The 25,284-nt window shown below is 33.9% G+C and overlaps 1 protein-coding gene and 1 long non-coding RNA gene across 6 annotated transcripts in view; one reads left to right on the top strand and one right to left on the bottom strand.

Moving 5' to 3' along the window:
* The window catches only part of LOC149085235 (uncharacterized), a 72,864-nt gene extending 56,187 nt beyond the window's left edge, over nt 1-16,677 (bottom strand). For 2 of the 3 annotated variants that reach the window (XR_016192825.1, XR_016192827.1), the window contains exons 1-2: nt 16,531-16,677; nt 5,910-6,074 (exon numbers count right to left, since the gene is read on the bottom strand). This is a non-coding gene — a long non-coding RNA (uncharacterized LOC149085235). The remainder of the gene's footprint in view (nt 1-5,909; nt 6,075-16,530) is intronic. The other variant, XR_016192826.1, reaches the window with a different exon arrangement.
* Nucleotides 1-25,284, top strand: part of LOC149085234 (leucine-rich repeat, immunoglobulin-like domain and transmembrane domain-containing protein 2) — a 131,154-nt gene that overhangs the window by 53,201 nt on the left and 52,669 nt on the right. The gene's annotated exons all lie outside the window — the stretch shown is intronic.

Genomic DNA, 25,284 nt, shown 5'->3' with positions numbered 1-25,284 from the left:
TTTCTATTGCTCTTATTGCTTTGCTGTATTTTTGATATAGTTTAGACATGTATTCTTGATATAATTTAGACATGTATTCTTGATATAGTTTAGACATGTATTCTTGATATAATTTACACATGTATTCTTGATATAGTTTAGACATGCATTCTTGATATAGTTTACACATGCATTCTTGGCATCCATATTTTTTATGGGCTTCTCTTTTTCCAGCATCGTCGTTGGGCATTTTTTCTGTTGTGACATTTGTATTTAAGTTTCGGATGAGTAAGCATTTTGCGATGGCACATGTATTTACAACACTGAAGAACGCGATGAACTGTAGATTTAGATACATTTATGTAATCGGCATGAACACAAAATAAAGTTTTTTCCAAAAATGTGCTTATTTTTGGCCACAATATGGCAGAAAAAAGAAACTTAAGTGGTTAAACTTGGGAAAGGAGTATGGGTGATACTATCTTACTAATGCCCTTTATCGCTGTTTTAGAAGTAGTATTCAGAAAACTGGATTGGGATGAGAAACGAATAAAAATAAATCGAGAATTTCTGAACCATTGGCGTTTTACCGATTGTTATTGTTATTATCAGCAATAATCCAATATTATAAGCATAAACGAACTAGAAGAAATGATACCAGAACTGGCGAAAGCAAGTAATCAGGTAGGTTTGAAAATGAATCTGCAAAAGCCTAAAGTTATGTTGAACTCCTTTGGTTTGAAGAAGAAGATTCTTCTCAACAACACTGAGATAGAAGTAGAAATCTATGTATACCCGAAAAAAAGAAATTACCATGGACAGCAGAATCATAATGACAATAATGAAATAAACAGAAGGAGGAGGATTGGATGGAACACATTTTGCAAAAAACTAACTCAGAAGAGCCAGATGCCATTATACGTGAAAAGAAAGTGTTTAACCAATGGAGCTGAAACATCGACAGTTACAAGCAAGACGATACAGAGGCTACAGACAACACAAAGGAGTATGGAAAGATGTACGTTAGACATCACAAGAAAAGACAGGAAACGAATCACTTGAACAAGCCGCACAAACGTATATGATATCATGGAAAGAATTAAACATTCAAAATGGAAATGGGGTGGACATATTGAAAGAAGACAGGACAACAGATGGACCAAGTATTCTGGATTGTTACCCCCGAGTTGCTAAACGTCCGAGAAGGCGTCCCCACGCAAAATGGATCGACGACATCAGAAAAGTTGCTGGATTCAACTGGATGGCCAAAGCATCAGACAGAGTAAGATGGAAAAATTCAGATACCTTCATCCAGCAGTGGAGTGAAATTCTTGATATAATTTACACATGTATTCTTGATATAGTTTAGACATGCATTCTTGATATAGTTTACACATGCATTCTTGGCATCCATATTTTTTATGGGCTTCTCTTTTTCCAGCATCGTCGTTGGGCATTTTTTCTGTTGTGACATTTGTATTTAAGTTTCGGATGAGTAAGCATTTTGCGATGGCACATGTATTTACAACACTGAAGAACGCGATGAACTGTAGATTTAGATACATTTATGTAATCGGCATGAACACAAAATAAAGTTTTTTCCAAAAATGTGCTTATTTTTGGCCACAATATGGCAGAAAAAAGAAACTTAAGTGGTTAAACTTGGGAAAGGAGTATGGGTGATACTATCTTACTAATGCCCTTTATCGCTGTTTTAGAAGTAGTATTCAGAAAACTGGATTGGGATGAGAAACGAATAAAAATAAATCGAGAATTTCTGAACCATTGGCGTTTTACCGATTGTTATTGTTATTATCAGCAATAATCCAATATTATAAGCATAAACGAACTAGAAGAAATGATACCAGAACTGGCGAAAGCAAGTAATCAGGTAGGTTTGAAAATGAATCTGCAAAAGCCTAAAGTTATGTTGAACTCCTTTGGTTTGAAGAAGAAGATTCTTCTCAACAACACTGAGATAGAAGTAGAAATCTATGTATACCCGAAAAAAAGAAATTACCATGGACAGCAGAATCATAATGACAATAATGAAATAAACAGAAGGAGGAGGATTGGATGGAACACATTTTGCAAAAAACTAACTCAGAAGAGCCAGATGCCATTATACGTGAAAAGAAAGTGTTTAACCAATGGAGCTGAAACATCGACAGTTACAAGCAAGACGATACAGAGGCTACAGACAACACAAAGGAGTATGGAAAGATGTACGTTAGACATCACAAGAAAAGACAGGAAACGAATCACTTGAACAAGCCGCACAAACGTATATGATATCATGGAAAGAATTAAACATTCAAAATGGAAATGGGGTGGACATATTGAAAGAAGACAGGACAACAGATGGACCAAGTATTCTGGATTGTTACCCCCGAGTTGCTAAACGTCCGAGAAGGCGTCCCCACGCAAAATGGATCGACGACATCAGAAAAGTTGCTGGATTCAACTGGATGGCCAAAGCATCAGACAGAGTAAGATGGAAAAATTCAGATACCTTCATCCAGCAGTGGAGTGAAAATGGCTGATGGTTTTGATGATGATGAATTAGAAACTACTGCTCGGGATCGGCAAATTGACTTTGCAATCACTCGAAACGATAGCTTATTCCAATGCAATTCATAAATTTTGTTTCGTTTTCGAGCTGTTAAATATTTTCCTCTACTTATTATGGAAAAAACTCAAAATTAAATTCGAGACAAAAACACTATGCGGTTGCCGATGCAATAAAACCGGTATTTTTCTTCCTGTTCGGTCTAAAGCCGGGTTTTCCTAGGGGCAGGTTATCTGCACCGTGTGCAGCGTGAAAACGCTGATTGGTTAAAAAACCTGAATTTCATGTTTTTAACCAATCCTCTCCTTCACGCTGCATACGGCGCAGAAATTCTTCTAGGAAAACCCGGCTTTACAGTGAAAACTCGCTGCGCAAATGCGGGGAAATTTTCATGACGGCGCGATAAACCTAGGTGGCTCTATCATTTTGGGACACCCTTTAAAAAAGAACAGTGGATACTTTTATCTTTTGAAATTTCAACAAATTTGTTTCTGAAAAATATTTAATATAAGCTATTTATGGGTGTTATATAGCAGCTCTTATCAGGATCAACTTATATTTAGGTAAAACTGAAAAATACAGGTGGTTCTATCGTTTTAGGACACGCCTAATTTTAATAATGGAATTGAATGTATTTAGAACTGTTCACTTTTCTTTGAGTAAAACTTAATAGTAAATGAAATAAAAGCTGCTTAAAAAACATTGCACCACAAAAAAAAATATTTGACTGAAAAATCTGTGATTGTATATAAAACCTATAAATCAATACTAACGCCAAGTCGAAACAGAAAATATTCGAAAAATTGATGATAACTACGAAACTAAAATGACAATTGAGGTGTCAGTGTTCTACTTTTCTGAAAAATCGATATGTCATCGGCTAATGATTTCATTTGTTTGAATCTTCCTCCCTCATTGTTTCGAAAATTTTAACGGAATCGAGAATAATGAACTTAATACGATGTCATTAAACTAAGATTGACAAACTTTAATAATCGAATTCCTATCAGCACACAGTTCAATGATTCCTCATTGCTTGATATTACAAAATTTATAAAATGAGAGAGAGAGAGAGAGAGAGAGAGCTTCATTATCAATATAAGTCATGCATTGACGTCTTCTGATATTTGAAATTACGTTTTGATTCCCTCATTTCCCCTCGCCTTAATGGCCGTCATTTCTCTATTCTATTCCAAACAAATACAAAAGATATTATAGCTTTGGGATACAAAGGGAATTGGAGATATATGACTGAAATCATTAGCCGCTGTTTGCATAATACTATGTGATACGTTGCCGTTTACTTGGAAGATGTTAGAACTTCGCAAAGTTTCTTGAGTTCGATACATTCATCACAGAAAAATCCACGCATAATTCTTAACAAAATCAAGGGCATGTCTGCAGGTAATATTAAGATAGCAATGTTTTCAAGCATGAATTAGCGAATTATTCGTCTATTTCATTATAAAGTATATATTATTTTATTTTATCATGTGTATATATTGTTTATAATTTGTGTTAATTGCATTTTTAATTGGGTTGCTGTATTTTTGAAATATATCACATCCATATTTTTATGGGCATCTTTTTATCAGCCACCTCGTTGGGCATTTTGCCTGTTGTGGCGTTGTATTTGTATTTGTATATGATCTTTCTATTAGTCCTACCTCATTTACCAGCAAACGATAATAACCTCTTTAGCAGCAAGCAAATTCACTAGCTAGGCATGTATAGTAATTCCGTATGAACGTTCAATTCGATTTTTTTTTGTAGATTTTGATTATGAACGAAAATTTTCACTAATCACTTCGCAAATTTAATATGCATGTGTAAATAGTGCGTCTTTTTTTAAATATATGTGTGTGATCAGCACGTATTCCTAAGAGATCTTTACGATCCCTCCAGGGAATTTATTAGTAGACATCTCCATGCCCGAACCCAGACCTGCAGGGTCAGAAGCTACCTCCCGGCGCGGCAGTCCAGTGGTTTTTATAACAAAGTTACCTTTTGAAAATACTGTACTTATCCTTATAATTCAAAGTACTGTGTATATTTGGTTATACAAATTTCATTATTTTCCCAGGTTTTACATATTTTAGGTTATTTATATTGTTATCAAATTTTTATAGAATATTCTTCCAGTCATTTATCTTGATAGTGATTCCATTATACTGTATATATATATGAGAGAGAGTCCACACAAAACTAATAAACATTTCGAAGTGATGTAACAAATATCCAATATTCTGTTCTTCACATTCCGATACAAATTAAATAACGCAAAACAGTCTGTCCAGCAACAATTGTGAGGGTTTCTGCACTGTTAAGAGACAAAAATGTAGAGTCAGGTCAACCGAAAATCTACGCACACTACTTAAGAGATGCATGCGTCTTCATTTTTCTAATATATGGGGAAATAAAAATAACTATCCATCATTGTAACATCCAGCCTTGTATCAATGACTAGCACGTTCACACCAGACGTTAATCCATGTGATTTTCGGCTTTGGGGGCTAAATGTGCAGCCAGCCACTCAAGTGATCTGAGAATGCACATTGGGGTCACTTAAGTGATCTGGAACTGCAATTGCACTTGTGGGCCACCTAAGTGATCTAAAATGTGCAGTGGGGTTCTTGTGTGATCTGGAGTCGGGCTGCAATTCACTTAAATGGTCTGTAAATGTTCCACGAGTTGCTTAAGTGCTCTGCACCTTTACCGCGGTGATCTGTAAATATGCTTTGGGTCACTAAAGTGATCTTGAACTGTGCCATAAGCCACTCAAGTGATGTGGAAAGTGCCGCTATTTCATCTCTACAGAATCAGGATTGAGGTCAAAAGCCACATCAGATGACTCCATAGGCCCTGGGTTGGTCATGTATTTGCATATTATCATTTAGCGAGAATGAAAGTTGTTTTTAAACACGCTCACCATCAGTACTCTGCTAAGCTATCTGTCCCTCTCAGCCATTTTACAATTTTCAAACCAATCTCTGATCCATTCTGACAAAAATAATTATTGTCAAAAACAAGAAAAATTTCCATGACACCGGAAAATGTTAAAAATTTTCTACACTATGTTCTTGAACCTATTACTAATTGCCAAAACAAATATGTTTTGACACACACTAGTTCGTCTTAATGAGCTCTGCTTCGAGTGAAAAAAAAAGTATATTATTTTGGCTTCATAAAAAACATTATTTCACCCACAAATGCAATCCAACATAAATTAAGCACGATACATTCACGTGTATGTAATAGATGACTCCGGATTCACATACAATATTTTTTCATGAACTTTCACGTTCAAGCTATTTTTTTCCCAGCATTCACAAAAAAAAAATTAAACTAGAAGTTCACGTACATATTTTTACTTTAGTTTTCATTTTTCTCGGTTATATTGAAGCTGTTGCACGTCTGAAGTTGGTACTCGAGAATTTCGGGAAAACTTCCATTTCTGTTCACATACAAACATCATTTTACACCATTGTTATTTCTAAAGACTAGTGTTCATTTCGTTTTGTGTTTCCTAGAAGGAAATAATGGAATCTGTAAAATAAAAGAACTGGAGTAATTGAGTAAACACATAAATCATTTGAAATTCAGATGTGTGTGTGTGGAAGAGGGTAAAAAAAAAAACAATAACGAGGCACGCCACTGGGAAGAGAAAGTTAAAGCTCGAGTCACGCGAAGTCTCAATGGATAACTTCTAATGGAAGTAACTACAAACGGAGCTTGCGGGGAAAACCCTTAATAGTCTACAAGGGTGCATGCTCAATTTTTACATTTTTGCTTCTGCACAACATCATGGAAAATGTAATAAAATCTTTGTTGTTTAAAAGTAGAATTTTTTCGTATATAAAGTCAAAAATTCAATATCTTATTGTTTAAAATTATAGAGTCAAACTCGGTTATACCGTCAATAAGTAGTGGTCTGAGCTGATCCCCATAGAGAATAATGTTAATTTAATAAACCTTGCTCAAAACGATCAAAATGCTGCGAACTTGGATTTTTTTCGTCGGTTTATGGTGTTTTTGACACTTAATGATTGGAAAAAGGATATTCAAGAAGTTTACCGCTCCGACGTGCTCCTAATTAACAGGATCCGTTGTATGGGACACTATTGTATTCTCCCGTAATTTCGCCCTGAATTTTCCCATTACTAAAATGTCCCATTTTGTCACTTTTTTTTTGGATGAAATTTTTCATAATTATTAATCTTTTCTAGTATCAGAGATGGATGCATTTTTTATTGTTCATAAACTGTGTAAAAAAAAAATATGACTAAAAATTCACTGGATTGTCATGTTCATTTTTACCCCTGATATACGTTTTAAATCACTGCATATTTTCTGGTACAGTATTTCTCGCCTCGGGTTATACGTTAATCATATTCGGCGATTTCTCTAACAGTTGATAATTTTTTTGGTGATAATTGGTGATAATTCGTATTTATGACTTCAATTTTCGTTTTCTCTCGATCAAATATGGTCGCCCTAATCACAACAAAATAACAGCTTCTCTTGCGCAGCATTTGATTGCATAATATTTCAATTTCCGTGAAAAAAAGTCACGAAAACGGCAACCTCGGTTATAACGACCCCTCGGTTATGACGAAAATATTCACAGAATCTTCAATGTCGTTATAATGGAGTTTGACTGTAGGCATTAAATGTAACTGCCAGTGAACAAGATGAGGTTTACAGAAAATGCATGGAATCAAAGTGGTTTAAGAAATCGTTAACTCAGCTCTGCATGAAATGAAATACTGTCTTGCACAGTAATTTAAATGTCTTATGAATTTTCAAAATTGCGCGACCGAAAAATTAAATGCTTAAAAATTCATGCTCGTGAAATCTATTAATCTCTACATTTCAATTCCTGAAAAGCGTGGATTCTGTTCAATTATTTCACTGAATATTTTATTTACCACACATACATTATATATATCGAGGTCATGATTCAACGTTAGTGGTTGCCTAATTTCAAATTTCAAAATCATGGAATCATCGGAATTTTTCTGAACGCTTTTACGCAATGTATGTGTGTGGGTGTGTTCTAGTGAATATAACTTCATTATATATGATTTTTAAATATTTTTGATCTCGTATTTGCAAATACGTACAATTTCTCATCGAATTCTCTTTACATGTTGATTATCTAAAGGGATCTACGCTCTCTCATCAGAACATGAAAGAGGTGTTTCTTTATGCAGTTGCTGAATAAAACATAAGCAACCTCCCATACCCACCACTTTTCTGTTGATTTACGAAGGCTCTACTGTGAATTTCCCTTCATGCATAAACATTTCATCCTTTTAAGGCTTTGAAGACGAATGCGTTGATTGAGGACATTCGAGAGTGTATTCTACAAACACTTCATAAATGCCAGGAACTCGTTTCACACTCAGAAATTCGTCACACCACGCACCCAAGTTTGCTGCTCGAAGTTTTCCACTCAAAGTACGACATTAACTGTATGAGGCATCCTCAGCGAGTGGACACAGTAGATAGGTGGTTCACCTGTAATCCTTTCAGGGAGAATTTCACTAGCAGCCTATCAAATGGGTTCATTAAAATTTTAATGATGCTCAGAAGATAATTCCAAAATCCTGAAAGAGTCACGTGTAGAATTAGAATAATAGTAATAATTTCACATTAACAAGAATGAATTCTCAGAAAATTTCCTCTTCCCATGTCATTCTCTAAATGCATTGAGCTGTAAACTGTTTATGACTCATGTGTTAATATTTCCCAAGCAGCTCCAGGGGTTTCAGTTGTGTCCGTTGTTATCATTATTGTGTTATGAATTTTAAAATAATTAATGGTGTCTGATATTATGGGGATTTAGGAGGATTGTCTCTTCAGGATTTACAATCTTCTCTCGAATCATTAATATTCATGGTGCACTAAGGGAAACATATAAAAACAGGGTGCCTCAAAAATATTTGGATAAATGTTTAGGGGAGATAAAATATATATATCATCTAAAACCGGGATGCACGTCCTCCAGCCAGCGGGAAAAATACGGGCCGCAAAAGATATTCTGGAAGAAAAGTATCAATACACACACACGTTACAATAAATGCTTAGACGGACCATATTTTTTCCATAAAAATATGGGAAATCTATATCCATACGAGATATCCCCCAATTATCGCAGAAAATTAATAAAATTCAAGTAAAGTTGCCAATTGCAGCCAAAATATTGTAAAAGGTAATCAAAGCTGTCATCTGCTGCTAAAATTACTAGAAAAACGCCAATGCGAGAAATAGAAGGCTAATGTATAAAATAATTCACCAAAAAAACATATATTACTCCAATTTGTGAGATGAATATATATTTATATGAATATAATTAAATTATGATTATCATAATAATTATCATAAAGCTCATTTATAAGCTACACAAATAAGCACAAGCCTTGACTTCAAGAGTTCAAGCAAGCCTTGTTAAAAGGACGGTAAGTAAATGGGACACAAATTTCATGAAATTGTTGGGATGGCCAAACTTACAGGAATGCCCCGTAAAATACGATATGGATGTCATATAAAAATGGTCATCCAACATGTACAGTAAGAGTTTCTGGCCCACGAGCGGCAGAAATACAGCATATCTGGCCCGCGGACTGAAAAGGTTGTGCACCCGTGATCAAAAGCAATGATATGTGCAAGGAATACATAACCTGTAAATATAACAACTGTAATACCAAAGCAGAGGTACAAGAAGCTGATATGAAAATACTGTGATTAGTGGGTCAACATTATTTGGGCATACGGTGAAACCTCGTTACAACGATACTTGGCATGACGATAAATTCCTCTACAACGATATTTTTTCAAATCTAGTTTAAAATTGCCTTTTAACCTTTTACCTTCCCAAAGTTGTAATTTTGTTGTATGAAGCTCCTTCCTATGTAGTACACATAATTATAATCTAGTAAACTACTTTACAGGATGGAACAACTAATAAATTAGAATTTTTTTGTTGCGAATAAAATTGCCTATTGCAGAGATAATAAACAACGTTAATTTAGGAAAGGTGCCAACCACAGCATGGATTTGACGGTGCCTAGTGATAATGCCACTTCTCGATATAACGATAACTCCTCTACAATGGGTGGAGGGATTTTTCCAAAGACAGGGGTTTTATTTGGTCCGCAGAGTATCGTTATATCGAGGTTTCAGTGTATTTATTACAACTAGAGTATCTATAGTACTCCATTTATAACTCTTAACATCTAAATGCTCCATAATCGCACAAATGTTGATGCACAGACTCAAACAAACGTGTCCCGCTACATGTCTGTATGGGAAGTGTTCTCGATGAATAGCTCGTCTATTCTGTATAGCCATTCATACACACTGGGTGTGTGTCTGCAAGCATCTTGTTCGCATACCGATGCATGCTCTTTATACGGTGACTACTGTTCGAATGAGTAAACCACAAGTCAATGTTCTGATGAACAGCGCAGCTTATAGAATTACGATGATGCTTCCAGAAATCTTATTGCTTTAGATGGTTCTCCACAACCTATGGTTCGTGCACCAGAGGTGGTCCGGAAGCAGACTTGATAAAATTAATTCTAATAAAACTTAATTCTAACTGAATGAACATTTATTCAACCTTTGTAATTGATGTTTTTTTCCATATGGGTTCAAATAAAAATTGTACCTTCATACTTTAGATCAACATACATGATCTTGGAAAATGTCGGGAATTGTGATCCTATGGGATTCAATAAATACGGGTTATCACTAGATTTAATCGAAAAATGCAATTTGCTGCTGAAATTGCTGAGGGGGGGGGGGTGAAGGACTGCTACTACTGTAGTTTAGAAATATATGACATCCACATTTGTTATGGGCATCTTTTTCTCAGCCACCTCGTTGGGCATTTTACCTGTTGTAGCCTTGTGTTTGTACTAATCATAGTGAATAAAAATGTATTTCACAAGAAAACTTTCACGTGATCAGATGACCAAATTTCCTACTGAGATCTTAAATAGAGTAAAATACGGAACATCACACATTGCCATCTAAAATGTTGCCAGAAGTAGGCACAATCACCAATTGTTATAAAAATTGCAACAAAAAAGTTGAACCTGAAAAATATATGAATTGAATATTTTTTTTGTCATAATTATCATAATATAATTTATATATTATGGAAACGCCGTGTATTCATAACCTTAGTAAATATTACATTTTATTTATTGTATTTAATATTTATTGTATAAAAAATCGGAACAACCAAAATTAAATGAATGCCCCGTATACAAGTGGTCTGTGAAATTGTTTCAGACATTCTATTGGTCCTTTGGTTCAGAGAGGTTGAGAAACACTGCTTTAGAGATGGTTTCTACCTTTTCCAGACGTTTGTTCGAATGCTTGAGATACCTTTATATGAAATATACCTACAGTACATATTTCCGATTATTATTTAGAGGTTACTGTGTGTAGATAATAGTTTTAAATACGAAGTATCTCTCTCTCTCTCTCATAATTTTAGTTACACGGTTGAAAGCTGAATTACTTGGAAAAGAAAGCGTTAGAATCTAATCGTTGTTTAGTCTCTTGCGTTTCAAATTCTGTAATTAGGTGGTATATCATTTATTTCTACTCTGTATTACGGCATTATACTCCGGAATCATAAGTATATTAGACAGTGGGCAATTGTTTTGTAATTTCTCATTTTGATATAAGTTGAATTTATTCGTTATTTGGGTAGTACGATAGCAATTTTACGATTAATATTTTGTAGAAAATAATGCAAATAAAACTCATATAAGTGTTATTAATTTTCTCAATTGTGAAGTGTATTCGTGTATTAATCTTATATCATTATACAGATGATCTTTTGTAACTAAAATTGTAGCCATTCAGTCAACTTTTCAAGCAATAACAAATAATTACTCCAGGATAAAAAACATCAGCAATGACATCATATCTTTCCTGATTAAGTATGTTTCTTTCTCTTGAATATATTTTAGCTAATAGAATAATGTTATAATGTTATTTTATGTGAAATGAATATTTATTCAAAATTTAAAATTTACAATTTGAAATTTGCACGTTATTTTGTTAACTTTTTTCTATTCATATTTCGAATATATTTATTTAGGGAAAAAACCAAATAAAAATATACAATTGCTAAACATATACAGATTTTTTGCATTAGGAGTTAATAATAGATAACTTTTATAATTGCAAATCATAATTTGAAAAAGATTCGAAAAAACCATTAATTTTCTTTCACACGTCACGTGATGATCAATAATTAGTTTTGAATATAAAATTACATAAAAATATTAAAACCGAAACCTGCGCCTTTGAGCACAAATATATCAATAAATTGGCTGAATTCGGCTGAGAAAAAAATTATGCACACACACATGGGGATAATTTTTTTTTTTCATCTCAAGATTAATGTTTCTTCAAGATCAGAGAGACTGAGATATAATAAGGTGATGTATAATCTTAGCTGTAAGTTTATTTTATATGGTAATAAAGATGAATTAACGCTCTTTTAGGAATGATGATTGGAACGCCCTTTCCTCTGATGGCCTGCTAAGACCTTAGATGATTACCTTCATGATAATCTTGAATTTCATCTACATTAAAATTAGCTTTTTTTCAGTGAAGTTTGAAACGACAATTTTATTCTCTAGTAATCGACTAGTAATACGCATTTATGTATATTACTTTCAAAAAAAAACTGTGTGCACAGGAAAAGTATTACTTTTTCTTCAGAGATTCAGATGTTGAATCGATTTTACTGAGCTTAACGCCATCTGGATGAAGACGATCGCATTCTCGAGCCAAGAGTCTATAAATCCTGCTGTTTTCCGCTCAACGAGATCTCGTTTTCTTCAAGTTCCATTTTTCATTTTTCCCCTATTCATTTATGCGAAATTTAACGCGATCATCGTCATATATATGCAAACTGCTCTCTGACTACTGAAATATTAAAATGAGGGAATATGCTCGGCGTTGAGAAAGTTATCTGAATCTTAAAAGTTTGATGGCAAAGAAAATTTACATTTTATTCTGATCCTAATATTTTCCCTCCTAAATTTTAACCCATTTTCTTTACATAGCTTTAGATTGCCCAGTAGTTGGTTAAACGATTGGCAGGTTCTGCTTATACGCTAGAGGATTTAATTAAAACTTAGTGCAGGCAGGAAAGCACTTGGAAACTGAGAAAGATCTGGATGATTTCCTTTTAATCAGATTTTCTATTAGGGAGTGCTGGAAATATATTCTCGGTAGAAGTATACATTAATCACAGGAAAATCCTCTGAGATTTAGCATTAGTAAAATATGTTGTGCTAATGAATACGTTAAAGTTTTTCGCACGAAAGTCCGAAACGAACAAAACTAATTTAGATTTGAAAAGAAAAATTATTTTCAACTGAAAAATTTAAATTCTCTAACGAATGATTATTGTAAATTATTGGCTTCGGATTTATTTTATTTTTTCTCATGATTGATACACTATACATTTTATGGAAATATTTTCATTTGGTATTTAGAATATCGAGGGCCAAATTTGAGAAATGCATTCACAATACAGTGAAACCTCGATGTAACAATATTCTGCTAACCAAGAAAAAAATCGTTGTACAGGGATTATCGTTATCGAGAGGCAACGTTATAATCACGTGTCATCAAATTTATACTGCTGTTAGTATCTTTTCTAAATCGGCATTTTTAGTCCGCCAAAAAATGCACTTTCGAATATTTATTCGCCACAAAAAGTTTTTTGATTAGTTTAAGAAACAACATTGAGTTAGATTTATATATTGCCCTCTGTCAAGAGGTTTATTGTGATACACTTTGGTGTATCACACAAAAATGTAGCGCTACCTAAAACTTCAACATATTCGGTGACCAGGTGGTACCAAATACAGATAATCATTAGACATCCTCGGAAAAACTAAAATCTGTGAGGAGTTCAAAAATACATTACAAATACAACGCCACAACAGGCAAATTGCCCAACGAGGTGGCTGACTTAAGAACATCATGGATCCCCGAGCCCCTACCTACTACTGCTACACCACACATGCACCCCCCCCCCCCCCCGCGGAACCCCCCAACGAATCGGTACATGCGGGAATGTGCGTGTACGTATAGTGCAACCTGACGTAAAGTTTGTTTCTGTGTAATGCTTGTTATGTGTAGTGCTGTCATCTGCCCCCAGTTTTACAAACTATGAGTGAAGTGTTATGGTTGAATGATTTACCGTTGTAGGACTGTTGCTCTCTGTGGCGAGACTTTTTAACGGGGAGATCGGCTCGCATTTGCGCCTTGAAGTTGGGAACCACAGAAAACCAACTTCAGCCGACCACCACTGTGGGGTTCGAACCCGGATCCTCGCATCACGAGTCCGGCACTATAACCACTCGACCACCACAGCGGCAATTGAAAGATATTATTTTGTGAGCGAAATGTAAAAAAAAGTATCGCGTTGTAGCCTTTTCAAAATCTCCGCAAAAATATCGTTACAGAGGGGTTATCGCAGTAAAAGATATCGTTGTATTGAGAGGAGTTTAACATCAGACTATAGGCGATTCCAAACAAGATTTGCGAAAGTATCGTTGTAGATATACCTGAAGTTGCAGATTCATCGTTATATAGTGTATCGTTGTTGTGGGTTTCACTGCATTTGTATTTGGAAAATAAGTCACGATTGCAGTGTAGCACAGTTCTCTTTTGAGCAGAGAGGATATTCAGCACATTTCTTTGCTCACTTATTCATCCAAAGCATATACTAAGTAAATAATGAAGCTATTGTGCTATTAATTTATGTTTAATGAGTTTTTCTGTCTATCGGACAAGTATTTTTTTCTTCAAAACAAACAAAAATTTCAAATGTAAGTACACCAGTTCCTTGGTGTACATGTCACGTTTCAAATGAATAAGGTAGTTACTTGTTTATAAACTATACAATATTGCCTAATTGTCGGAACTAATAACACAGGTCTGCGATGAAAAATCTTTCTGAAAATAATTATTATTTATTCTAGTCTTTGGGAATTCTCATTGACGAGCGGCTTAGGTTTCCTGAACATTGTTCAGTCGTTTTAAAAAAAAAGAATAAAATGTTTGGTTTTATTTTCAAAAAGGTGTCTTCGATCTTGAACACGAACTTGTCTTCGATACACCAAAAGGTGTATTTTTTCATATTTGTTTATATTGGATGAACGAAAGTGTCGGGGAGATATGATCGAAGTGTTCAAAATTTTCAACGGTATGCATAGGATAGACCATGAATTATTAATTCCTCAGTCAATCAACTTTTTTTACAAGGGGACGAAGTATCGTTCGGTAAGGGACAATTCTAGGTCTTTCCTTGCGTCGCACGAAATTTTTCTCCAGTAGGGTTGTTAATAAATGGAATAGCTACCGCTCTCTCCGGGGTAATAAACTGTAACACATTTAAAAAGAAATACGATAAACAGGTTGGGGTAAATCGAGAAGCTATACATACTTGGAATAAGACACAATATAAATATATTTTATGGGCATTGTATAATATTTTATCATGCATATATGTTGTTTATGGCTTTTGCAATTGCATTTTTAATTGGGTTGCTGTATTTTAGAAATATATGACATCCATATTTGTTATGAGCATCTTTTCTCAGCCACCTCGTTAGGCATTTTGCCTGTTGTGACTTTGTATTTGTATTTGGATGCTGATTACTGGAAAAATAATTAAAATATTCTATCACGTTTAGTTTTAGATAAAGTGAAAATTAAATTCCAATAGTAATGCATAGGCAGCACACAAACCGCATTGAAACTATGCGTTATAAAAAATATAGTAAATAATTTTCAAAAATGTGCCAGTGAATTTTATGGTGATTTTCGGACGCTGAATCTGGCATGGGTTTTGTTAGATGGGCTGTACCTTTTGAGATAAAAGTGAAAATCAAACTTCAATGGTGATACATAAGCAGCATACAAATCACATTGAAACTGCGCATTATGAAAAAATATAGTATATGATTGCCAAATATATTTAATTGATTTGAGGGTGATTTTAGGGCCTATCATTATAATTACAGCCCTGGGGTATAAATTTCAAGTATGTCTTTATAAAGGTGATAAAGTATAAACGAAAATTGCAAAATATTTGGATTTAGGCTATTGCCCCCAAAATATCAAATCGTTTTGTGAAAAAACTTACGTGATAGAAAAAAATAGATTGTGTGCATTTTTGGGAATCAACACTGAAAATAATATGAAAAGCAGTTATCAAAACTAAGAAAGCTTTCAAAAAATATCTTTTGTAGATCCATGTAACCAATCTTCACCCAATTGTATAATTAAGGAAAAATGATTATGTTCATAATTTTATTCTCTCACAATGCTATGAATGTTGTATGAATTAATTACTCAGTCCTTGGTGGCTAATCTCTTAATTGGCATGCATTTTTCTTGTCGAAGAATAACAGAAATTCACTTTCGCGTTACGAATACAACCATATCAGCGGATCTTTGTTTTCTCTAAAACCGTGTCTTTTCAATTTTCATGATGACGCTATCAAGGCACTCGTGCAGCAAAAATATCCTGTCATAGCATTTTCGGAATCACAACACCGCATGACTGCTCTTCCGCGGTATAGTACTTTTACGAGTTGACAGGTGTAATGATGAACTGAAAAATTCATGAAATACATTCACACACGCATATCCATACAAAAGACACTAATTTTTTCTTATATATATATTAATCATATTTTATAGAACATTCATGGACTCCCGACTCCTTTAATATCGTTCTATATTGTGGTATTAGTTTATTGTTTGATAGATCTCACCCGTGATTTATTTTCGATATATTAATTCTTTCGTATAATAATTATATAGTAATTATTACTAAAAACGTTCATATGAATCTGAAAAGACTGAAGTCATTTTTATTTAAAATATAAAGTTATGGCATTATATAAATAAAATACTTAATACTTTACATGCATAGATTACAGCAGTTATGAGCTTTCTTTATAAGTCAATTCTTCGTTTTAAATCTTCTTTTACTTTATACTGAGCAATATACCGTTCGTGAACGTTCCTCACACCAAATGTTGTTATCCGTTTTACAATCCCCATATGTCACATCCAGCATATATCGTTTAGTAGAATAACTTTTGAATTTCGAGGCCATTGGTACTGAACGTTTAGAACAAATATATCTAATGTGTACTACACCTGACATGTATGCGTATTTTATGTAAATGTTATCTGTGTCTTTCTCGTTTATATTATCTCGAAGCAAATAGTGATTTCGTTCTTGGCATGAAGTCAAAAAAGAATTTAAAAAACATGAACATCGAAAAAGAATTCTTTTGGTATTCAATGAAGCACTACAGATAGAAATTTATTATTAAGATCCATCATATGTAAGATCCATTAGGGTTAATTAATGTAATAAAACAGACAAAAATAAAACGTAATTATTTTAGCTTATTTCACATTTTAAAAACGTTTTTTCCATGGCATTCGTTTGATTTTGTATTTTATTCTCTTATTATAGTATATTATCTTATTGTATATCGTTCCACTTATGCTAGAAACATGAATGTGCAAATTTGAGAAAATTGGAAAATGACGTTTGAATGTTTACTCTACCAATGTTACTCTATGGATGTCATTTCCCTAAAATATTTTGTCAGGTTTTTCTCGGCAGGGAATACATATTCGCGTTTTTGGCAAAATTTAGATAATAAAATAAGTCATTCAACTAGCTGATCAAACCAGAATGTGAAAATTTTCCCATATGAGAGTGGACGATATGCTATTGTTAGGACATTGCCAATTATAAATAGAAGATAAAGAAAGACAAGCACCAATAAAACTAAATGCGATAATTGCGACAGCAAGAAAACGGTAACATATTAATGTCATTATTGCGAATGTGTGACGTCAACAATTTCAGATATGTCATTCATGTTGCAAGTGGTTGCATAGTTATTCAAATAAACATGTTAACTTTTTATACGGATACCATGTGCCCAAAAACCCAATTAGAAAATTGTTGCCCCGTCTCTCCTGATGAAGACGATTCGTTCTCAATTTTTTTCTGACTTTTTTTGAATTCAAATATCTCTGCGAATATTGCACTTAGAAACGTGAACATTTTTTGTTGACCTCAAGAGAGACGGGAGTAAAACTTTCTAATTGAATTTTTGGGAGCTGGGTGTCCTTATAAAAAGTTAATTTTTCTATTGTAATAACTATACATCCCCTTGCAACATTAATCACGTATCTGAACGTCTTGATTTTGCACACTTTATATTCTGCAACAATGACTTTAATATGTGTCACCGTTTTCTTGCTAACTGATTTTGGAAACCGTCTGCCGATTGTGAAACACTGTAGATACACATCATATTTGCGAAAAGCCACAAGAGACTTAACACAAGAGTTTGCTATCTCACTATCCATTGCCTCGGTATTTTGTTCTGATCGGTTTGCTGGCACGAACTTCGACAAAATTCTCTATAAATATTACTTTTAATAATTATTTTTTAAAGTAATATTGTATTTCTTTTATTTTCCTTATATAGTTTTTCCACCAAAAGTGGAATAGCTGAAGAAAGTGGCATTTTTTATTTAAAATACTGGATTTTAATTGTAAGTTGAGGGGATTTTACAGACGATATATTGACAGCGAAAACGAACTAGGATATTGGATGTTTGTGAGAGCGAAAGTCATTTTCCAAGAACTTTTCTCACGCCTCCGGCAATGACGTCGAAAAGCTTTGACAGATAAAGCGATCTAAGGAAAATTTGATCCTACTGCATATCATCCGATGACAGAAGTTGCTTGCGGTCATATAAGGTCTTATCATACATTTTCCTCCCTGGCTCCTAGCGACATTGCATAGTGTCAATCCTGACGTGCTAAGACGGAAGAAAAAGTGTCATTTGGCCAGTGCTTTTTTTTATAGAGGGACCTCTTTGATTTGCTTAGAAGAAAAAATAAATGTATAAAAGAAGATTAGAGAAGGCTCTTGTGTTTGTGTTTTGCTTCTACCCTAGGATATTTTTCTTAGACGTCCAAGAAGTCATTCAATCTAACGAAACCCAGAAAGAAAAATCAAACCTAGTTAACTTGAGCTTTTTCCCTTGTATCGCTTTCAAAAAAAGGAACATTTCGCAATGAATTACTAATCCTGCTTTTATATTAATAAAAATGTAATATAGGTAGATCAATAAGATGATTGGCGAGTGAAACACTAACGATGAATACTACTATTTTAATTCAAATGAAAATTTCAATTAAGTTATCAAAATAATCCCGTATTCACGAGTTTATTATCAAGCTTAAATGACTCGTATCGGATTGAAAGTTTGTATTTAACTATTCAAAATAAACGAATATCCCTCTAAGATTGGTCATCATAAGTTAAAATTTTGTATCATTTGAATTTGAAATTTAATCGAATCCAATGAGTGACATTTAAACTGAATTTGTAAATGGTTATTTTAATATATAGTCTGTAAAACTATATATAAAACTTCCACTAAACGCGTCCAAATATTCTCAAACAGATAGATCTTCAAGAAATAATTGCATTATTGTGAACTATTTTTCTGTCAAAAAACCGTATCAATATCATTTTTTAGCATTTCAAAATATTTAATAACAATAGAAATAAAGCAATAGGAATTATATTGAAGAAGAACACTTGTATATATATAATATACTTGGATTGAACGATGCGTGATGATAAGAATAGTAAGTTACAACATAGGAAAATACTTCAGACAGACTCCTTGTTAATGTGGAAACGCCTCCCTTGATATTTTTCGAGGGTCATTTTCTTTCTGTTTTACTACTGAATGTTGTTATTAAACGTCCCTAGGAACGACCCTATATGTTTTGGAGTGAGGGCAAGTTTATTAATACCGCATTCCGAAATTCTGAAGCTCACGAATGGCATAGTATTCTAGATTGTGTTGTCTTCTTGCATCATATGCCCCGCGAAATGTGGGAGCTCTTCTCTCTTTTTCCTCTAGAACTACATAGTGGATATCTGTTGGAACAGCAAATATATCTGACATAGAACGTTTTCAAGAGATATAAAGTATCTGTGGTATGATATTTGAAAGAATGTTGAGATGTATTTCGATGTATGGATATCCTACCCTATTTAATATGAGAAATCAAAATCTTTTGAAAAACACCCACAAATCATTTCATTCGGTTCATTAAACTCATATCATAATTTTAACATCAAGCTAAGTAATATTTAATGCAACAATCATCTCTGAATAATAATTTATGCTTTCCAACGGTAAACATACCCAGACAAGGGTTCCTGCAAAGCAAATTCAATGTATGTATGACTTTATGGTGGCCCATTTCTTACTTGTTGTTCTCTTCTCTACGGAAGCTATTATCTAAACACATTTTAGTAAACTAAGTATTCACATTATTTGGTATTTATTTCTGTGGAATGTATTTTTGGGGACATTTACTTCAACCACTTATATAATACAGGGTGGGCAAAAAGTCCGTGAAACTAAAAATTCACAAAAACCGGAAAAATAACCGAAATAAAAAACGGTTTGCAAGGGTTAGCATCGCTAGGTCACGAGAATGTTTTTAAGACAGGGGAAAATAACTCAAAAACAGCCGATAGATGACACTGGTACGAGCGACTTCGGTGGAAATATGCAAATGAGACGATTATAAGAACTTGCGTTCTTAATACACAACCAGTACACCGTTGTAGACCGTGTATGTGGACCTGCTGTACTCTGCCATTGCTGGATTTGTGACTCGCCTGCAATGCGTTATCCTCTGTGGTGGTGGTGGTCATGTGGAATACATACTGCTGTAATAAACGATTAGGAGGCATTCTGTTCGTTATTTGCGTATCTTTTCTTTGTGTACGTCAGCGTCACCTATCCGCTGTTTTTTGAGTTTCTTCTTTTCCTGTCTTAAAAAATTCCCGTGACCTAGTGATGCTCACCCTGCAAACCATTTTTTATTTCGGTGTTTTTCCGGTTTTCATGCATTTTTAAAGTTTCTACGGACTATTGCCCACCCTGTACATCGCAATTTCTATGTTAAAGCAATTTCTAATTTTCTTATCTTGAAGTCAATTTTGGAATGGTAGTGGCTCTACTTAGATGGCAACCGTTACACAGATACAATAGAAATATAGAATTTTATCCGATTTAAAACATTTTTAATTCTTATTACGACCTCTTTTGATTTGAAATGAAACGCTTATTCGAATAGACTCAGCTGGAAGATTGCAACGGCATACATCCATCACTCTGACACTTTGACGTGAATACATCTTTTAAATCATCTGACGATACTGGTGCATTTGTAGAAACTTGCGTAACGAAACACTTCAAACGCTTGTATCTCAGGAAGTATTCGAATATATCAGTATTTTGTATTTCCGAGAGGGGAAGACAAATGCAATGATACCTTATTTATATTGATATGTAATCCGGTCTAAGCACTAGACTCGCGGCCCACTTCTGTTTCGTCAAATTCGCCACGAAATTTTTTCACGCTATATCTCGAAAATAGACGACATTGGTATCGTTTGTTAGCTATTCAAAACACAAATCCTATGGTATCAATTCTATTATGTCAGTACCTACCGCGCAAAGATAGACTAAAAGAACGTATTCATGTCAAAACTTGCGGCCGTGTCTATATGGCACAGCCTACCCCAATTTTTTTTGTAATCCATACAAAAACCAGCCCAATAACTTTTGATTCCTACATGAAGTACCTGACGAATTGTGGAGAATTCATCGACAAAATTTGCAGGAGATCAAGAATTTGTTTCATCCCTATCCAAATTTTTGAAAAGAAAATCTATAAAGTAATTTTTCAGTAAAAAAAGTGAGTTTAAAATACAAATTTACATTTTGTGCTTTCAGATAGAACAACAAAATCAAATCAAGACTTAGATTGTCTATGTATAATTTTGCAACCATCATTCATAGATGTTTTGCATTTTCATTGTATGTTCTCAAATTGTCGTGCTTGCATTCATAATCTCCCCTTTTTTTTACTCAAAATAACTGAAATATATAAAAATTTAGTCCGTTAGCAATAAAACAAAATGGTAAATATAACGTTAGATTCATAAAATATAAAAATTGATAGGATATAGAAAGTCATATGAATATAGTATTATCTTGAGCTTTGTAGCGGCGAATTAATAAAAATTTGTCTGCTTATGAATTATCCTTCCTTTAAAATTCTTACAATATTTACATCGTTCGTAAAGTTCACGCTCGTTGATGAAAAATTTTCTTCACGATATTTTGAACATTAAAGTTTTGTTTAGAGAAAATTTCGATAAAAGTCGTTTTAAAATTTTTTTTTTGAAAGTACTAAAAAGATTAGGTCAAACCTTACGATGCTCATTTTACCCAAGGTATATACTAAGAACAAATTCTCCTGCCATTCGCTCACCCCCCCCCCCTCCCTTCATATTATTCCTCGTAAGAAAAATGGATAACATGGATGAACAAAAGCGTTCGGGCCTCTACAAAAAAGAAAATATTAATAACAAGATGAATTATTATGAAAGAAAGCAAAAAGAAAAGTGAAAAAAGAAGAAAAAGGAAAGCACAAGATTCTCCTGAGAGACTAAACAGAAGCAAACAAGACGTAAGAAGATCGATGAGTTCATCAATAATTCATCTTCAATAAAACCGTAATTTTTGTTTACGGATGACCAAAAGCTGTTCTTCGGAGAATAGTTGCTCCTTCTCCAGAAGAACGTCACAGCTTGGAGACTGACGATGACAAAATTGATTTCGTTATTCCAAGAAAGTGAAGCTTGTCACACTCGTGATAAACTGTTAGCAAGCAGCAAAGGGCATAACCGAGCGTACTATTGCCCTCTAGAGTGTAAACATCCAATTGCTTGTCAAAGACTGGTCGAGATATTTTGATATCAGTGATGTATAGATCTTCGATCCAATACTGCAGCGTTTCTCAACCTATGGTCCACGGCGATGGTGCAGCAGGCAGACTTGATTATTTTAATTCTAACTAAATGAAAAATGTTTTTATAGATGTTAGTAATATGCCTATGGGTTCAAATAAAAATTAGACCTTCTTGCTTAGGGTAACCATATCTAATCAAAGAAAATACTGGAAATCGTGATATTAAATATGAAGTAAATTGCAACTAAAAAATCCAATTTATAACAAATTTGCTAGTGTTGCTGAAGTGTCGGGAAACAAAGGACTGCAACAAAGAAACTAAAATATATATCATGAAAAAAATAAAACAAAAATCATTAATCATTACTAGGGGCCACACTTTAATTACTAAAAACTATGATACTGCAAAATACGGGACAGTGCCAATTTTCACCAAAAAGCTTACTATAAGTTGCAAAATCGCAGTTTTTGCTGAAATCGCTAAAAATTATGAATTAGTGGAAAAATAAAGGACTACTGGCACTCGTGGTGAATTGAAATGTAGTTCGCGGAAAAAGCGTTGAGCATGGCAAAATACTGTATGTAAGATCTAAAAGCATGAGTATTTATAATATATATTTTATTATAATTAATATGTTATCAAAGTTACCTTCATTCAAAATTTCAAGTACAGTCAAGATTACAAATTCGAATAAGATTTGTGGAGAAAAACGGAACCATATTGTGTATGAAAACCGAATAATCAAAAGCACAATAAAATTCGGGATGCATGGTCACGCTACTCATGTTGTAAAATTAAAGGTCCTTGAAATTGTCTGAGTTATTTTACTGGTCCTTTGATTCAGAAAGATTGAGAAACGCTGCTATACTGCATATGTTATAATAGAGGGTGGGTAAAAAGTCCATAGAAACGTCAAAACTTCATAAAATCCGGAAAAATAACCGAAATAAAAAAACGGTTTGCAGGGTTAGCATTGCTAGGTCACGGGATTTTTTAAGACAGGAAAAAAATAACTGAACAAAAGCCGATAGGTGGCGCTGTTACGGGCGACTAAGTTAGAAATATGCAAATGAGACTGTTATAAGAACTTACGCTCCTAATCCACATCCAGTTCACCGTTGTAAACCGTGTATGTGAACCTGCTGCACTCTGCCGTTGCTGGATTTGTGACTCACCTGCAATGTGTTATCCCCTGTTGTGGTGGTGGTCATGTGGAATACATACTGCTGTATATGTAATGCTGTATATACTGCTGTAATAAACGATTAGGAGGCATTCTGTTTACTATTTGCGTATCTTTCCTTTGACTTGTGTACGTCAGCACCACCTATCGGCTGTTTTTGAGTTATTTTTTTCTTGTCTTAAAAAAATCTCCGTGACATAGCGATGCTAACCCTGCAAACCATTTTTTATTTTTCCGGTTTTTATGAAGTGTTAAATTTTTTACGGACTTTTTGCACACACTGTATTTGTTTCGTTTTAGGTTTATCTTACACACGTGGATGTCTTTTTTAATCAATCCACGTAAATTGTATTCAACCCTCCTCCTAACCAGATCATAGCCCACCGCTCTATTTCAAGAAAAAAAAAAAAAACTACCAAAACCCCAATCGGATCAGATAGTGTCCAGCAGCACGTCGTAGTAAAAATAATTACTCAGTGTGCTGTAATAGATGTCATCATATCCGAGTGTATTCAGCCCGGCGTCATCTGTTTAGAATTTGATGTGTGAAACCAAAAATCACTGATTAGGTTCGGAGCACAACACATACGAAAAGATACCAAGAGATTTCTTGGTTTCGAATTCAGCTTTGAGAAGGTCCTAATTACTAGGTATAATAAATTATTGATAAACCGTTATTCCCATAAGAAAATTGCAGAAAACTTTTGGTTTATATTCAATCAATAACTCTAATTTTAATGTATATTTTGTATACTTGATATGGCATTCAGACAATTTGGTTTGTTACTTTATTGTCCTTCACGAGAGCCAACAAAAACGTCTTTGTCAACGTCTAGATAATATTTGCATATTTCTCGCTATTCGAGTGAAACTCTCGATAAGAATATAAATTTATTTTTGATGAGAACATAGAAAGACAATACTAATAAATACAAAATATTCACTCCAAAATGTTTCCCATGAGAATAAAAGTGCCCTATGGGTTACACGGTAAGTTGTTAACAAATAATTTTGATTCATAGTTACTTCAGATGTATTCGTTTGTTCAAAAAACTGCTTCGTAACATTAGGAGAACCTTCTTTTCTATGAGTGCTTTCACTTTAGTAAGCAGATTAAAGCAACATGGACTCATGCCATCTATCCAAAGATATAAAAAAAACACACATTGAAGAAGGAAAGAAAGGAAGAGAAATGAAAGAAACGGAAAGACGTCCACACTTCATCTCGGAGGCGATCCATCAATACTCTTTCACGGAAATTCTCGTTGTCATGTTGCTTCACAAATGACAGAATTTGTTTTCTGTCAAGATGGCATAAGAAAATATCAAAATACACTTGTGTTTACTCCAGACAGGAATCAATAAAACTTTGAAAATATTTCCCAAACATAAAACTTACCCGTGAAACAAGTAATGATCATTTCATTAACTATCACTTATTTATTTTCGCGCTCGAATGAATTATGTTCTTACTATTAAACCATTTTTACCTTTCGCAAGGTATTCGTATAAATAGTATTACTAGAAAAAAAATAAAAGTGATCTCTTAAACGAATCTTATTAGGGTAAACATATCAAGGCAGGAACTCCGATGTCTTCATTCA

Source organism: Pholcus phalangioides, unplaced genomic scaffold (genome assembly GCF_987345545.1).
Source record: "Pholcus phalangioides strain wild (caught in Gottingen) unplaced genomic scaffold, Ppha-v1.0 ptg000007l_1, whole genome shotgun sequence".
Taxonomy (NCBI): Eukaryota; Metazoa; Arthropoda; class Arachnida; order Araneae; family Pholcidae; genus Pholcus; species Pholcus phalangioides.
This window is presented reverse-complemented; position numbering and strand designations above follow the sequence as displayed.